This window comes from Equus asinus, chromosome 24 (assembly GCF_041296235.1).
Source record: "Equus asinus isolate D_3611 breed Donkey chromosome 24, EquAss-T2T_v2, whole genome shotgun sequence".
Classification (NCBI taxonomy): Eukaryota; Metazoa; Chordata; class Mammalia; order Perissodactyla; family Equidae; genus Equus; species Equus asinus.
The window spans coordinates 54,957,831-54,976,903 of record NC_091813.1 but is presented as its reverse complement, the minus strand read 5'-3'; positions in this window follow the sequence as shown (position 1 = coordinate 54,976,903).

Here is a 19,073-nt window from a genome sequence, read left to right as displayed (position 1 = left end):
ACAGAGAGAGAGAAAGAAAGAAAGGAGGGAGGGAGGAAGGAAGGACGATATATATACATATGAATTATGGTATAAATAGGTTAAATTTCGAAAGGACAAAAAAATCATACAGACACTACATTTTGCTCCATCTGCTATTAGGTTAGCCTAGCTCATTAGTTCCTGAGAATTGTTTTTTCCTAAGACAGCACCTATGTCTCACATTTATTTATCTACAAGGAGAACACAAATGGAGCAAGGAGAAAAATTGAGAGTGAAATTGAGAGTAAAGAGGGGCAATGAAAAAGAAGGAGACCATAATGATAATGAAATTTACAATTTCACGTGTTAGATCATATTTTCATGAGATACTACACACGAGAAATGTGTTTATAATTTTATACACGAAGACAGTTATACAAACAGAAACTACTAGTATGCCAAGTCTACAGTATTGTTGGAGTTAAGGAATCTCTTGAGCCAGGTTTTTGCTGGCACCACTTAAAATAGTCCTCTAGCCTTGTCAGCTTATTAATCACTGTGCCTTGAAGAGTCGATTACGAATATTCACCAGTCTTCTTTTTCTATTTCTTTCATCAAGGAAAACAATAAGTTTTCAGTGACAAGTTGTACTGCTGCAAACTCATATCATTTATTGTTTATTGCTTTAAGTTGTTGCAAATTAATAAAACTTTGTGCTACAAGTTTATCCTGCTTTTGCTAAAATACAGTCTTACAAAACCGATATCTCAAAAGGTGATTATTTATAAGAGTATTGACCACATGGTTTCTCCAAATAGGGACCTCTTTGGAAATATTTAAATTGTGATTTTAGTTATAAAATGGAAGATTTATTGCAGTTTTCAGGAACACATATATGTAGAGTAGAGTTGGCATTTTTATGTCTTTATTTCATCACAGATGAAAGGGCTTTGTGATTTCTAATAAATTCTGAAAGACTGACCTTTATTTTATGACAAGTTTGCAGAGAACACCACAAGATTGATTGGACCTTTAAAACTTACTGATTTTAATATGTTGCGGTTCCTTTAAATGGAGAGATTTACTTTTCTAGATTGGGACCAAGAAGCAATTCTAAACTACTCTTTTTTTCTTTTTAAGATGTTTGATCAGGTGGAGACAATCTAAATCAGATGTATGCTAGTGTGAAATACACTAGGTGGCATTGGAAATAGACCGTGGAAGAAGTTGTCTGCTCATAAAACGGTTCTTACGTACCCAGGGACATTAAATCAGCTTTAGAACAAAGACACGCAAAGTGATCGCTCTTTTGTGTTGAGGTTCTGTTTTATTAATTTCCAGATTTATGTAGCGACTGTTAGGTATAAATGTCCAATGAAGCTAACAGTAAAATAATGTTTGAATAAAAAACTAATTCTTAGGAGACACTTGGCACTTCATGGAGTCTCCCCAAACATACCTTTATAAAAACTTCCATTCATAAGCATCAGGGTGTTAACTGCAAGCCATTAAAAACGATGTTACGAGATTCAGGTTGGCCAGTGAACAGAGGACTTTCCAAAGATTAGGTGCTGCTCTGACTCCAACATTTTAGAAATACTTGCTAAAGATGAGATCAACTTAAATTTTCCGTAGACTGGTTAGGTTTCAACGGGCAACTAAATGTACTTTAAGTTTTTAAAATTTAGGAATTACAATGTAGTAATAGTACCCTGGCCTAAAGAGTTTACTTCTCATCGAAATCTGATGAATATCACCAATGGAATAAAAAGAGAGACATTAAATCACCTTAGAAAGAACAACAGTTTAAAGGTACTTTAGATGTACTCCAGAAATTTCTTTTGAGGTCCTGCCCACTGCAGCCTTGCTTTATAAAATATTTCTCCATATCTGCCAAACCTTAGAATAACCCTGTAAAAACCATAAATATGGTGCAGATAAACAGTGGCAGCCTTACATAATGAGGTGTCCTTGCCAAATGGGAGTAGAAGACAAGAAGCCTGCCTCCCACTAGGCAACATGTTCCAGGCCTCGCAAGGCCGAAACACCATCATTCATGGAGGCCGGCTCCCAGCAGAAGTTAGGGTTCATGCTGGGCTACTGAAGGGGAGAGCCCCGCAGCCCTTCACAGCAAAGGGTCAGCAATCTATCTTGTTTCTTGAGCTAATATCATCTATTAACATGTGCTAACAGTAAGGGCAAAGATTCTGTGATGATTTCCATGCTTGTTGTAGTGCATCACATCTAATAGGTGCTTGGTAAATGTTTTTTGTTGAACTGAATTACTTTTTAATCTCCAGATGAGTCTTTTAAGTAGTTACTTGTTCTGTGAACAGGATGGGCACCGCATGGTGAAACTTACACATAAATAGCGCTTTCTCTTTGGAGGTGTCAGTCTGACTCAGTGGATATATATCAACAAAGAGCAAAGAACAAGGCTATTGGACTAAAAATGAAGAGAAAAGTATTAATAACAAACATGTTTTTGTGGGTTACCGAAAAGCATTGTGTTTAAGTGGAGAGAGAGTATGATGAGTTAGAAAAAACATCAGCTTCTGTTAAGCATCCTCCTTGAAGGAGGTGAGGCTTTGTAGGACAAAACACAGTTACTAACGATGCTTCATTTCCCAGCTCCATTCCTCATGAGATGTGTAGCCTTGGGTAAATTACGTAATCTCTCTATGCCTCAATTTTTTCTGACATTGAGATAAAATATTATCTATCTTGTAAGGTTATTATAGATATTGAAGTGATTTTATAAAGCGCTTAGAACAGTGCCTGGCACTCACAGGAAGTGCTATAGTGTTTGTTAAAGAACTAAATAAAATAAATAAACCACTAACCCCAGGAACAAAGCAGCAGCAAATGATACCATAAAAAAGGGGGGGGGGGGCCTAGAGTTGGACCCACAAAAACAAAAGATATCCACTCCAAACTTTTATAAAGTTATTTATTTTTTCTTGAGAACGTAAGCTTTGGCATTGACAATATTCAATTATTCTTTGAATAGTCCTGTTCAATACATTGTATTTATATTATTTTTTCTATCTACTTTTCAAAAGTAAGAATTATGAAGGAAGCCAACAAAAGTTTTTCAGGAAACAAAATTAGAAGAAAAAATAGGGAAAGAAAGTTATCCATTAATCTTGTTCCTTTTGACCATCTTTTCCTCCTACTTTATCTCAAATTTGCTAGGAACACTTTGAGCCTTTGCCGTTAGATCTGGTTGTAACCTACAGCTTCTCTAAAGAGTCAGAGGTAAGTGGACCTGTATACATTTTCATTCTGCCATTACGTGTCGAATGTCAATTTCTAATGCGATATTGCTCTACTAGCATAGTTGCTTCTTAACATATGTAACATGAGACCCAAGACATTTAAAGGCATCCAGGTAAATTCCAACTCTTGGGCTTTTATATACACCCTTGAGAAGGACTTCAGGATCCTGATTCTGATATTCATTTGACCCTTATGACACTAACCTTCTTTGAAACATTTGTTTTTCTCTTCCATGTTTTAGTTTCTATAGACAAGCATGAGAAGAACAAAGTCTATTTTTTATTACAGAGATGTAATAAAATCAAGTGAAATCATGCAAGTTAGGTATTAGAGAAAACATACTGTATAAACCCAAGTGATTATGATTTTTAAAATATTTTAGATGATTTAGATGCTCCCTAATTTAGGTGATAAAATTCAACATACAAATTCAGTGTAACAACTATTTATTGAGCACTTATAGGATGCAAAGCACAATGTTAAGGACGATGAGATTATACAGAGAGAGGAATAAGATAAGTCCTCTGTCCTCAAAGAGCTTATAGTCTGGTGGGGGAAGGTAACACACAAACATCAGACTATAAAAGAAATTGGACAAGTGCTACAATGCAGGCACAGCTGAGTGCCAAGAAGTGCAGAGAAGGCAGTTACTCAATCAGTGAGAAGACAGGGGAAAGTATAAAGGAAGAGGTACCACCAGAGCTGGCCTTGAACGAGAAGATTCAAATTCCTATTTGTATTATTTTCATATTACAATTCACGTAGAAGCAGGAAAGGTCAATTGTCTACTATAGGGTTAAATATTTATCTGTGTGCTTGGTTTTAGAGGAGATCTGCACACTCCCACCTACCATCAGGTGCTGTAAAGAGTAATCTGAATACATCAGTTCTCTCATGGTTGGTATTTAGATCCAGTAGGTGGATCATTTTGACAGAAATCTCCATTGAGATATTTTTCAGAGCTCTTCTATTTCTAGACTGTAAAATATGACAACATATTAGCCTTTATCTTTCAAATTAACAAAAATGTGAAAAATTATACCATCTTTCAGTGCAGTGTTTCTTTTTCTTTCTTTTTTTTCCCCCCCAGTGCAATGATTCTTATCCAAATTGTTCAGATTTCACTTAAGTGAGTAAAACTCTGGTGTAGAAAAAGGATAGCTCAACCCCTTGTAACCCATTGAAAGCTTACCACTTCTGCTACATCGGGACTAACTAATCCTGGGCAACATCAGGAAATGATGTGTCTTATTCCACTTCTTTCTACTCATTCTGTCATTCTGGGAGGACCATTTTTGTTTCCTCTTACAGAGCCTCATTTTTCATTGTCATACAAATTTCTCCTAAGATGTGCTTCCCCGCTGCTCCCCATAGCTATTTGTATTTTAGTTTGTAACCAGTATGAGCCAAAATGCCTTCAAGGAAAACTAAAATAAATCTCTGATTTGGGGTTAGTATGGAAAATGTTTGTCAGCGAACGCTTTCTGCCTTCCTTCAATGAACACCGGCTGACATTTCATGAGACCAGATATCAGTGGAAGCACGAGTTCCATTCCTGTGGGTTTGTTTCCCTCCCTTTCTTTCTTACAGCTTCGCTTTTGCCAACATAAAACATTAACACAGTGTTATTTGCACCCACAAAGAAGCATGGCCTGTGGCCGAGGCTGTAGCAGCCTGTTCTAGAGTCTATAGCACCTTCGCTGCTTTCTACCCTGCGCAAATTAGCCTTCCTCACCAAGAGCTTCCTTTAGGGAAGGTCCTATTCTGACTCCAGTCTGTGTCTCCAAGTGGAAAGACAGGAACGCAAGCCTCAAAGCCAAATGTTGGCTAACAAAGAAAAATAGTATTCTTATAAGCAGAAATGAATCTCAGTTGTTTCATAAATATGTCCCCACCTTCTTTTATTTACTTTTCTAAATAATAACTAAAAAGGGAGCTTAAGAAACCCCCTGGGAGAGGGGACACTGACGCTGAGTATGTAACTCGGGAGGGAAAATCACGTGATGGGTCTGTTCCTTATATTCATAAGCCCGCAGCAGTACCATACTGGCTTGGGCCTGTTTGCTCCTGACATCCTTGTGGTTGTTAATTTGGGAAAATATTACAGATTACAGAAGAACACTCCGCTTGTCTTCTACGGTAACCTCAGCCATCTTTCTTCTGGAGACCAGTAATTTTTTAAAAATCATTGTTAGATATTGTAGCAGGGGAAATGTTAACAGTGTCCGTGATTTACTCCATGGATAATTTTACTCTCTGCAGCCTGGCTAAATGACATTTATGTGAGATCTGGTCTATGTTGCTTTGAAAATACCTTATTCAGAAGGAAGCCAAGCAAAATGTTCAACTTTTTCAGACTCCAGGGAAAATTTTCACTTTGTTTCTGGTGGAAATGTGATTCATTTCACATTCATATACGAACTGGGGGGGGCTGCGGAAGAACTGAAGCCCAGAGGTGTGTTTGGCTCAGACCACATGGCCCTGTGCCTTTTGTGTGTCTATGGCAGGAGAAATTTTCACAGCCACAGAAATATCTCTGTGGCCAAACACCTACAAACTGTCTAGTCTATTTAAGACAAACTTATGACTTTATAAGACAAAGTTTGTTTTTTTTTTTCTTAAACTAGAATATGTATGAAGCTCCCAAGGCCATTTTATTTCCGTGTTGCAAATTAGCAACAAAATGTCTAAAGGAAAAACTGACTGCTCCAATACATTGTCAGAAAGTTGTCTTGGAAAGTAGCTTCCTAAAACTGGGTGTATTTTTCAGAATTGATAGCTTTCCTCAGGGAGGAGATTTCGGCACAGACAGCCTGTAATTCCTGAGCAGTGCTCCAAACAGATCAACTTTCCTTTTATTACTTTGTTTTGAATTTTTTGGGGATGGCACTGCAAATGCCCTGAGCATCTCTTTGTTCCCGTCAGGGTTTTATTTGTCTTCTGTGTTACCCTGAGACTGTGCTGCTGAATTTCCTCTGTCCTGTGCATTACCGAAACTGAACTAGCAACCCCCAGACTCTGAGAGAATCCCAGGCTTGCTTGTTTCCATGCGGCAGCCAGATTGCCAGCTCTCTTCATGATTCATCTGTACCGACCGATTTGCAGGATCCACGGAGAGAAGTGCCCTGGTGAAGACTGGGCAGGGAGCTCTTTCTTTAATCCCAGCTTTGTCAAAGCTCAACTGCACCCTTAAAAAGGCCATTAGAATTTCTCATCAGTTTCTTCATCAGCAAAATAGAAATTATCCCTAGTATTATGGTATTTAATTTTGTTTTCTTTTATGAATTGCTTTGAAGATGAGAAGAGTTGCATTTATTTTGCTTAGCAATTTAAATTAATGGGGTCAGCAAGATGACACATCCTGTGTTTGGTGGCACGTCCTTCATTTTCTTTCTCTGCCTACTCTTTTGCTTATACATTCTGATTCATCCCACCTTCTCATTGATGACTATCTCCAGTGGAATTTACTTTCGGTATTCTAACTCAAAATTGTATTGTTGAAATAAACAATGCAGACTTTAAGAAGTTGGTTCTAGTCATCTGCTACTAGGTAGATTGTTATTTCAATCATTCAGGAAAGCCGATTGCATGCTTAATAATTCCATCCAACTATAAGAAATCAAATAGGAAAGCTTAATAAACAAGCAATTTTGAAAATCAGAAAATCAAAATCACAAAGCAAACTTTTTTGGTGTTATTTAGAAGAGTCATTAGAATCCAGTTAACTCCTAGGATGTCTCATCTTTTATCAGGGATTGAGATAATAACATGACACTGAAGTAAAGCATGGAGGAGATACTCTTATTCCCCATGGTTGTTTAAATTTTGTTTTAGACACAATGACATATCATACATATTGAAAGATAGATGTACTATATTTAATTCAAAATGTTTATTTTGAATGTGATGAACATATGAAATACATGAAAAGAAAGCTGATGTGTTTTATCTTGACATATTTTTATTAGATTCATAACAGTCGGAACAAAGAATTTTAGCCATAAAACGCACTAGAAGAAAATATGAAAACATTATCACAAGGGGCTTCAAAACCAGGTCTAAGAGATTATCCAAAAATAGAATTCAAAGGAGAGGGGCATGGGTAGGAGAGTTTGACTTATGTTAATTTTTTGGCCTGAGTCCTACAATCTTCCCAGAACACTGGCCAATATCACAATTATTTTGGATTGACTTAAAAACATTCAATTATATTTTCTTCATCTTTTTAAAAATATATGTTACTTATTAAATTTTAGAGCCTAAATGTTCTTTCAATTTATCGTGAGTGAATATCCCACTGTGACGGTATCTTTTATGTGTCACTTTGGCTGGGCTATGGTGCCCAGATGTCTGATCAAACACCAGTCTAGAGGTTGCTGTGAAGATTCTTATTAGATATGACTAACATTTAAATCAGTAGATTTTGAGTAAAGCAGATAATCTTCCATAATATAGTGGGCCTCATCCAATTTGTAGAAGAGCTTAAGAGAAAAAGACTGAAGTTCGCCAAGGAAGAAGGAAATGATGTCTCCAGACTGCCTTTGGACACATGACTTCCACATCCACTCTTCTCTGGGTCCCACCCTGCAGGCTTGCCATGCAGATTTTAGACCTGCCAGCCCACACAATGGCATGAGACAATTTCTTAAAATAAATCTCTCTCTCTGTACATATCATAGGTTATTGATTCTGTTTTTCTGGAGAACCCTAATACGTCTGCTTTTTATTATTATTATTATTTTAGCTTGATTTTTTCCTTTGCCTTTACTTCATGAATTCCTCTACACACCTCCTTGCGTGACGCTGGCTGAGTCCATCAGTGGTCAAAGAATGCAGACAGAGGAGAACGAGGGCATGGCAAAACAAAGAGTTGAGGAAATGAAGTAGAACTGTGCTCATGCCCTGGCTGTGTTTACACAAGGGCATTCCATGCATCGCCATCCAAAAAGGAAAGGAAAAAGTGAATTTGACATACTCAGGCGGTGAGGTCTGTGCAATTAAGAACAAAGTTGAGCTGAATGCTGAGAAAAAACCTGGACACTCCTAGGATCGTGGTGTTTTTTTTTTTATTTTGTTAGTCATGGACTTTATGAAAGTTACAGTGTGATCCTGAATCACAAATGTCGTTTATTTCCTGATTAGCGAACGCCAAATGGGCCTCCTTGCAAGAAGGCTTATATACCAGCCGTCTCCCTCAGCTGGCAGTGTAGCTCTGTCAGTTTGACATGGGCCAATTCCTGTTGCACTGACAATGCTTCTATTTGGATAACTGATGCGAAAAGTGTCACTGTAAGAAGTCCGTAAGTATCAGGAAGCCAGACACTCACTGCTGACCTTGGGAAAAACTGCCCAGGGAAACTGTTTCTACTGCATAAACATTCTTTTGTGGTTACTCTGGACAGCCACGCTGAGAGACTTAATTTTACAGAGAGCCACACAGGACCACGGATGAACTGGAGCCTGGAGATCAAAGATCTAAAAATTTATAGCTTTTATAACCACCAGAGTAGCCTAGAGAATATTGAATGAGCGTTGTGTTTTGACAATGCAGCAATTGCCTCCATTACCCATTTGATTTGAACCTCATATAACAGGTCAACTAAGGGTCAGCCAAAGCCATCCAAGTTGAGCAGCACAGTTTGCCTTTACAGCCATGTACATATTTGTGTAAACTTTAACAATAAACCCAACTCTGTTTCGCTGCATCAGAGTCTGGTATTTAGCTTAGACTTGGAGTAGAGTGCTAGAGAAATGGTCAAGGATCTTCTCTCAACCATCCTCAGTGTTCATTTTGAAAATATCTTTTGAATGCATAGGAAAGAGTCTTTAATTCATGCCATCAAATTTTCATTCAGACTTGCCACATGGGAGTCTCCAGGAATGTCAAAATGAAGGACTCGGCCCTTTGGAGAATCCAAAATGAAAACAAAATAAAGCCTACACCCTTCTAAGAGGAAAGGAAGAGATAGCATCTAATGTATGTGAGTCCATGTTACATACCAGACACTTTTATATTATCTGTTTATTCTCACAGCTTTCTGTTGAGCTGGTGTTATCTGCATTTTATGGGTCATCAATTTGAAGCCCAAAGAGTCTTAGTAATCTGCCTACTCCACACAGTATGCAACTTGATAGTCAACATGCTGCTCTTTTCTACAAATCCAAAAAGAAAAAGAAGATGAAATGATTTTTTTGTATCCTAGACTTATTGATAAATTACTTATATATCATTTCTATATCCCATTATGGCTCACAATAGGCAAAACATGTTGACTTCAATTGAATATTTTTTCTTCCAGGAAAAATAGAATATATTCTTACATATTGTGAATAAAATTGAAATGAGCATGACAGTTTTGGGTTTGGATAAAATATAACGTATTTTAAAAGAGTGCACATTTGTTCCAAATGTTTTCTGAGAACCGCTGTACTGTTAACTGATGCACATGATGACAGGAGCACATTTGGAGGAAATGATTTATTAGCACACTGTAGTCATATGTATGTATGAACATTTCCTCCATCAGATTCTGACCCACTGTCAGCAGCATGAGAGCTCTGAGCTGTTTCTCCAGAAATGGAGAAGTGTTGCTTTGAATCAACTAAATTTTCATTCAGTTCTTTTGTGATCAGTAGAAAATATTTCAAATATGCTTGAATGGGATTAATTTTCTCTAATCAACACTAATGAGCCACTATAGGGATTGCCTATTGTCGCATATCATAAACAATATTCATAACAACAATAATTATGATGATGATGATAGTCATAGCTACTTAGCAAAGATCATGCAGCTGGCTAAACGGTAGAAAGTAGATTCTAACTCAGTTGAGAACCTAGGTTCTTGGCTGCCAGTATATTACTCTCAAATTCAGACTTTTTAAATTGAATATGCAAATTGCAGACTTAAGAATCACGCTTCTTTCGCAACAGTTAAGTCTGAAAATGGCACACACATAAGTTACACAGGGCGACAGTGTAATTTACCACATTCTATCAACTAAAATAAAATGAACTTTTTTCCAGATGTTAATATCTCTGAAAGCAGGATGCATCTTAGCTTTTGTGTCCTAATTTAATTGACGATGTATTTTTCCTTCATAGTGGTACATAAAATAATGGCATGACTTACAATTTATGACATCTCAGATTTCATTAAATACAGTAAATTAAAATCTAATTATGTTTATTTCACAGACTATAAGACTAATATGTTCAACATTTTACCACTCAAAAGTTTTTATGATCTATATGATAATGTACCTTCTCAGTACAGTAAATATTATCAGGTATATTATCATATATAGAGAGAGATCCTCCTAAAAATATGCTATAATTTAAACAATGCTGGTATTATTATTACCCTTCTTTCACAAATGAGGAAACTGAGACCCACAGAAGCTAAGCGATCAGTCCAAAGTTTCTAATTTGACAATTAGAAATTGTGGTGCTAGGTGGGAATGAAAACTGATCTTTGACTCCAAGCTCAGTGGTATCTTTCACAAGTGACCTATTGTGTGTTAATCTAGTAGATTATTTTTAGTTTACATATCAATAAAAAGTTTTTAAAGGAATTGATAGAGTCTACATATTAAGCTCAACGCTCAACTATGCCATTTTTATATTCTTAAAGAGAAGTATGATGGCCTTGGCCCAGTTAGGAGCTATCCTGATAGTTGTTACAAGGATACACGGAGATTCATAATTTTTGAAACACAAACCAAAGGAAAAGGACCTTGAGTAAAGAAAGCGTTTAAAAAGTCTACTTTTCATCCCTCAGGATCAGTGAAATTGTCACTAATTGATAGTGCTGATTCTTTTCATAACTTTGATGATTGGACCTGCCTGCTGGGATTAGAAATTAAGAAAAGCTGTGGAAGCTGACTGAAAGAGGCCTGAATTTTTACCTTGAGTTTGTGGCCAACTCAGTTTGGAACTTCAGGATCAAAATCAGCTTCTCCATTTGTATCTACAAACACGGAAGAAATTATATTTACCTGCGTTCTCCCCCCAGACTGTTTTCAAAGGGAAATGAGATGACACATATCAAGTGCTTTTATCTACTCAGGATGTCACAAGAATAAATCCCTAATTCTCTCCATCTTTTCTCGAAAGAAGCTGGTAATATTTTCCAAAGGCCAGTCATTGTAAATGTAACATTATTCCTTATTTGCTCCGGGAATACACACCCCAGATCGCCTGTGGTATTATTGCACCATTTTTTTTTCCTGTGAGTTATCATTTCCATCCACTAGAGCTTGCCTCTTTATTTTCTCAAAACCAGGCCCTGCCAAACGGTTTTGAAAGACCTGACATTGTGTTTGAGGCTTGCTGTAGCTTGAAAACTAAATCCCAATGAGATTCTTTTAATTTAACAGCAACAAGAGAGTCAAGCTTACATCAGAATAAAGGAGGAAACACAGGCCAGGTCCCATTCTGACACATCTACATAAACTTACACAGGAAGTTGCATCAATAATACAAACAGTTGTGTTTGATTTCATACTAAATAAAGTCATTCTCATGCGCAAGAAAAGAAACATTATTTTCAGATGGGAAAGCGTCGTGGAAATGGATGAAGTGACCTAAAAATGTATGAAGTGGCCTATATGTTTGTAACCTGTATGTAAACCTATAGCATGGCCCAAAATATGGCAAATAAAATTTCAGATGAGGTGAATCCAAGTATCAGAGAGAAATTTTAATCTCTTGAGTGAAGTATGAAAGATAAATATACTCAATATAAATAAAATTCTTGGATTTAGAAATTTGATAATGTAGGGACCCTTTTCTGAGTGCCCACTCTAGGCAACAGCAGAGCACTTTGCACACATGACCTCATTTTGTCATCCCGATGGCACATGGTACAGATAAGGAAGCTGTGGCTCAGGATGGCTATACAGCCAACAAGCAGACAACGGATGAGTGGGTACTCAAATTCAGCACACCATCAACACACTCTCCCATCCCCAATCATGCCATTCTCTCTCTGCTTGAACTCTCATCCTTCCCAAAGAAGAGATTACTCCATTTGTTTCTTTCTTTCCAATACAACTTAGTTACAAAAACACAACACGCTTTCTATCAATCCAATATTTCCCCTCATATGGCACTCCACCTGAAGGACCAAACGGGGTCCTGCTGCCTGGTTTACCTCACTGAGGAAAGGTAAGCTCCATCGAGGAATGGCTCATCATCCATTGGGTTCTCTGATGAATTCCCCCAAGTCTAGAACAGTTTTGGGCACTTAGAAGGTGCTCAAGTGGGTGGCTTTCTGTCTATTTTTTGCCTTTGCCCTCATATCAAAAGCGAGATCTTCTGAGGACACAGGCTTTTCAGAGACTCCTATAGGTTGGTTTGATATATTTCTCCAAACAGGGCTATATGAAGTCACCAGTGGATCATTCTGAACAGTTTCCTGTCTGCACAGGAATAAAGGAAGGTTACTAAGTTACTTTAAATTAAACATTATTTTTCCCTTAAAAAACACTACATAGGGGCCAACCCAGTGGTGCAGTGGTTAAGTTCGTACGTTCTGCTTCAGCGGCCTGGGGTTTGCTGGTTCGGATGCCAGGTGCAGACCTACACACCGCTTGTCAACCCATGCTGTGGCAGTCGTCCCACATACAAAGTAGAGGAAGATGGGCACAGATGTTAGCTCAGGGCCAGTCTTCCTCAGCAAAAAGAGGAGGATTGGGGGCAGATGTTAGCTCAGGGCTAATCTTCCTCAAAAAAAGTAAAATAAAATTAAATTAAAATTAAAAAATTAAGAAGCCCTACTACATATAACTTACATTTGGTAGCTCAACTCTGAGAAAATGCTTCTGAAGGAGAAACTACGTGATCATGATTTTCTGTTTAAAAATTAGGAAATATTGAATTGAATGGAAGTTGTGCATGAGTTAATCACCAAATTAAAATTGTACCCCGGATTGTACTTATATTTAATCCTCTTTCCAATAATCTTTCTGTAACTCTTTTTTATATATTTATAAATAGTCCATATCTCATATATGATGAAGCCACATACTTACAATTTTATTAGACCAAAACATCTAGAAGAACATTTGGGGGTGTAATTGTTGTGATTGATCCAAAGTAATTCCGCATGTGACCCCATCCCACTGAGGGAAAAGCCTTCCCGTGGCAGCCTCATCTATCTCCCTGCTCAATGTTACTCCTTCACCAAATATTTATTAGGCACTTGTTACTAAGGGTGCCAGTTTTGAATCATTCTGGCATTCACTGGTCTTGACCCAGTCTGAAGATTTTTTTTTCAATTATTAGATATATCCTGAATGTTCTTAAAACGGTGCAATTATTATTTTAGGACAAGACTTATAAACAAGCAAAGCAACTTAATGTAAAATGTATACTGTAACGTATATTGTCAATAATATTTCCATGCCCCATCTCTTTAGCTGTCACTGTTCCCAAGCGAGCATTTTGTTTGTTTGTTTTGGATTGGTAGGAATAAGCAATCACATTTATAAACAGAGCCTTGGTGTTCAGACAAGATGTTCTTCAGTTTCAGGTATTGCTGGTTGCTTTAATTCAGTCTGTCTTGATTCAGCCATTTTACCACCTGACCATGGAGGACCGAGTCTCATTAGTAGGCCCTTATTTTATTTTACTTACTTTCTGTATAATTAATTGCCTTTCTTTTTTTAGCACCATTTTAGATTTACCAAAAAATTGAGGAGATAGTACAGTTACATATATCCACCCCCACCCCAGGCACAGAGCTTCCTATTATCAACATCTTGCATTAGTGTGGTACATTTGCTACAATTAATGAACCAATATTAATGTATTATCAACTAAAAGCTATAGTTATTCTAACAAATTTTATTAATTACATTCAGTATGTTGGACCCTTTTTTTTTTGCAGGCCTGCTTATTGTGTATCAGTCATTACAGTACATGTGGAGAATAAAATGATGATAAAGATAGCCCTGTATTCCTTAGAGGCTAGCAGGGCAGATAAACCTTATATTAACAAAAGTATAACCGGCATTTATTAAGAGCCAGGCCCTTCATGTTAACTCATTTAATCCTCCCACTAGCCTTACTTTATAGCTGTTCTTGTTATCCTCGTTTTTTGATTAGGCAACTGGGGCACAGAAAGGTTAAGCAACTTGCCCAAGGTTGCACAGCTAGAAAGAGGCTGAGTCATAATTTGAACCAGGCCTCTAGAACACATGTTCTCAATCATTTCCCAATGCTGCCTGATGGAATAATAAGTCCTACGGATACGAAATAACAGCATGTATGAGAGTATAAACAACAGTCATCGCGTTTTCTATTTGACTCATATTTTGTAATGATTTCATTTGAGGCAACACAATAAGGAATCACTATCATAGCGAAGCACTTGGGCCCTCAAAGGCCATCGAATGCATAGCATTGCTGTGGAAAACTGGGTATTTGCATTCATCAATTTTTATTTCCGTCTTTGTTTTTGTTTGAACCTCTCAGAGGTTTCAGTCGCTGTTTAACTCTGTCACTCCCCCTAAAGGGGTCGATATCAGAAAGCATCCTGACTCGGGAAGGCAGCAAGAGCTTCAGAGATTCAAATGTGAGCGGATCTGACCATTGCCAACAGTCACCCTGTATTTAAGCACATGTGGTGGAGGATGGCTAAAACCACACCTACTGCCTGCCATCACCGTCCCAAGAGATCCCGCTCTAGTTCCTCAGCTCGGTGTGCAGCTGAAGCAGGCATTTCATTTGGTGTTACCTAAGCCACACAGAATCTTTCTTTGTCAAAGTCACTCTGCAAAGATAAGTACGATGGATGATTTCCTCGATGATATCTCCAAAGCAGATAAAAATGCCCCCATTTTGTAAGCTTTCATGCTCTCTCATTGAATTTTTTCCCCTAAGGGAAGTGATGCAAGCCCCTTCATTTAAAATTAGACCTTTTAATTTTAACTTTTTATTTAAAATTTTTAATTTAAAATTAAATTTATTTTTCTTTTTTTAATTAAAACCTTGGCTAGCCGAAACAATTTAAATCACAGTGTAAGAAATAAACAAGAGGGGGCAGCCCCAGGGCCAAGTGGTTAAGTTTCCGTGCTCTGCTTCGGTGGCCCAGGGTTTCGCTGGTTGGGATCCTGGGAGCGGACATGGCACCGCTCATCAGGCCATGCTGAGGCAGCATCCCACATGCCACAACTAGACGGACCCACACTGAAAATATACAATTATGAACCGGGGGGGCTTTGTGGAGAAGGAAAAAAAAAAAGAAGAAGAAGAAGATTGGCAGCAGTTGTTAGCTCAGGTGCCAATCTTGAAAAAAAGGAAAAAAAAGGAAGAAATGAGCAAGATATTTTAGCTATTCATGTCTCTACTTTCTCCAAAGTCAAAGCTAAGAAAGTCGTTTGGGGGAAAACCACAGGACAGTCTTTGGCCTGACCAATTCTAAAATAAGGATGTGGTATCTTCTTAGATGCGTCAGCCCACAAAAGTACTTTCCTACGTTGGTTAAGTTCATCTATGTATTTATTTCCTCACCAGGATGATAATTCACAGGAAAACTTGTAAGCATTTAAAACTAGGTGCGTATCACAGAGCTGCAAGGCTGTGTTATCAATAATGCAATCCCTTACTAGACCTTTTTAAAGCAAGCCTTTAAAACAACTTTATCACTTTTCTTCCTCATTCTTCACGGATGCTCCTTTGGAAAAAACCTCAATGCTTGTGTTTCTTCCCTGTGTGTCTCCTTTACTGTCCACACAGAACAGGCCACTTTCTGACGCTTCTGGCCACGAAGTGTCAGGGGCATTTTCCCACACCAAGAAATTCTCTGCAACAACAGCTGGATGTCCTACAGTTTAATCACTTCTGACACTATCTACCTGGAGACAGTGTCAGATCCCACAGGTTAAGGGCTCAGTCTCACAAGACTGCCCTCCACCACACACACAAACATATACTTCAGGGGCCGGCCCCGTGGCCGAGTGGTTAAGTTCACACACTCCACTTCAGCGGCCCAGGGTTTCCCCAGTTCGAATCCTGGGCACTGACATGGCACCGCTCATCAGGCCATGCTGAGGCGGCGTCCCACATGCCACAACTAGAAGGACCCACAACTGAAATATACGACTATGTACTGGGGGGCTTTGGGGAGGAAAAGGAAAAATAAAATCTTAAAAACGAAAACAAAAACACATACTTCAGATACCAGTCGCAAACCCAGGTTATCACCTGTGCTTCTGCTCAACCAGGTATAGATCAGAGGTTCCAATGCACCCTTCCTTGGGTTCCATTAATTTGCTAGAGCACCTCACAGAACTCAGGAAACACATATATTTACCGGTTAACTAAAGGATATGATAAAGGATACGGATGCACAGCCAGATGGAGATATAAAGGGTGAGATCGGGGACTGTCGCAAGTACAGGAGCTTCTGTCCCCATAGAGTTGGGGTGTGCTACGCTCCCAGTGTGGATGTGTTCACCAACCTGGGAGCTCTCTGAACCCTGTACTGCTGGCATTTTATGGAGGCTTTAGGCTCGTGTAGGCATGATCAACACCCATTTTCAACACCCTCCGCTCTCTGGAGGATGAGGGGTGGGGCTGAAAATTCCCAGCTTCCAATCATGGTTTGGTCTTTCCGGTGACCAATCCCCATCCAGAAACCACCCAGGAGCCCCAGTAGAACAAAAGATGCTCCTAGTGCTCTTATCACCTAGGAAATTACAAGGGTTTCAGGAGCCCTGTGTCAGGGACTGGGGACAGAACCCAATATATATATTTTCTATTCTCTCACAGATGCCTACTGTTATTGAGCAGCTTTCAGAAATTGTTAAGTCTGAGTAAATGGACATTTGATTGATTGCTTAGTTGGTGCCAGGTACCAAACAGATCCCTTTTCTTTAACCTCACAGAGAAAAAAAAATCTTACGTTATAGAAAAGGAAGCCAACACTTAGAAAAGCAAAATATCTTATCTGATAAATGATATGAATAAGATTTGAAATCAGATCTGTTAACATTCCATCCCCTCCTAAACTTTCTGCTCTCCCTCACATGCCTCAATTAATTTAGTATTAATTGATCTAGAACAGGAAGAAGACCAAAATCATAGAAGACAAACAAAAAAGGATTTCTGTGGAAATCAAGGAATTCCGCACAGAAGCACCCCAGTCCCAGGATCGCTCCTTAGTTCCAGGCCAGCAGCCTCCAGCCTTCGCATCTTCCTTTCCTTTGCTCTCCTTGTCACCTGCATTGCCCATCAGGGTTCCTCTCTCTCTGACCATGGCTGTGGGGGGCACCATACTGCTGAGGGCCATCTCAGGTAGGTCAGCTGATGGCTGACTTCCAAGACAAGCACAAAGACCCTTTTCATTTGAAAGTATCCTTATTAACCATTGTGGGAAAAGTGAGACAAGATTTGAGTGTTGGCGAGTTGCAAAGTTTATAAACTTCTAACAAGAGCAGCTCGGCTCCTGGCTTTTATAGATTTACTTGAGGTGGAAATTGGTTTTATTTAAGGTGGAGCTCCCTTATCGCTTCCCTGCCATCAAGAACCCCCTGTGGATGTTTTCTCTATGGAATGGATGAACAAACAAGGATTGAATATATCATCAAGGCAAATTGGGAGGAACCTTCTAGTTCCAGATAGACAATTTATATCTTTAAGAAATTTCAACCAAATTATATTTGGAAGGCCTCCGCCCTGCCCAGCAATGAACCTCTATGAGTGTTTCCTCACAATTCAATACAGAGTAAACAATTCCACAAAAAACTGTAGAAAGTAAATTCAGTTCTGTTCAACAAACAGCAAACGTTCCTTGCATGCAGAGAAATGAATTTTCTTTTCACCCATTTAAAAAGATCCCCAATTCTCTCCTTGGGAAGCTGACTCTCATTGAGCTAACAGATTCACTTCTGAACTCAAATAAGGAAAAAATACAAGGAAAACTCCAAAATAAAATATGTAAACCTTTTTGCCTAAAACAATAAAGTCAAGTTTAGTTGGTTCATGTTTACAAATTATGACTAGTTTAACTAGCAAAAAATTCGAGACCACATTGTTTTATCTATCATTATCTTCATAAAAGGTCAACCACAGATTATATCCTGACTTTACTGGTAGTGATTTTTGGCCACTTCTTGGTAAGATACCCAGTAAATCTATGAGAACAAACTCTAGGGAGCAACAAACAGCTAGAGTTCCTTTCTATGGCTTAGCCCCCAGGGGTCTCCCACAGAGCTCAGTCAAGGCCCACTGGTATATAATAAAAGGCAATGCTAAGGAAAGTATAGAAGAGTGTAGTAGGTTATGTGGCAATGCAAAACTGTGCAATATATCCCTTAAAAGTTGAAGTAAATCATACTTGACACAATAGATTAAGAAGTCATTTTCAAGGTATACACTAGTTCTCAATTTTGTCAACCATAAAAATAGAAGTTTAGACCAGATGATCAACAATATCCTACGTGCTACAATTCTTTGATTTAAGGCTGCGTGTGGAAACAAACTGCAGCTTTATTAGAACAGATTTAACACCCGTTTACGCACAATGTTGAAGTAGTCATAATATTTTGGCTTTGAAAGGAAAATTATTCAGTAATTTGGGTTATGTGAGTTGGTTCTCCTATTTCTTTGCACTATTTCCCTTTTGGTCATGTAGTCATAGGCTCTAGAGCAGAGCTTTGCTATGTCATTAAATTATCTATTAGAGTATCAGTAAGTTATCTATCAACTTTTTTCAATATAGGTATAGTTTTCACAGTTTAAATCCTGCTTCTGATTAAGGTTACTAATAGATCACTAAGAGCTTTTATTTTGTTGATGATGTTATTAATACAACATGATTTGGGCA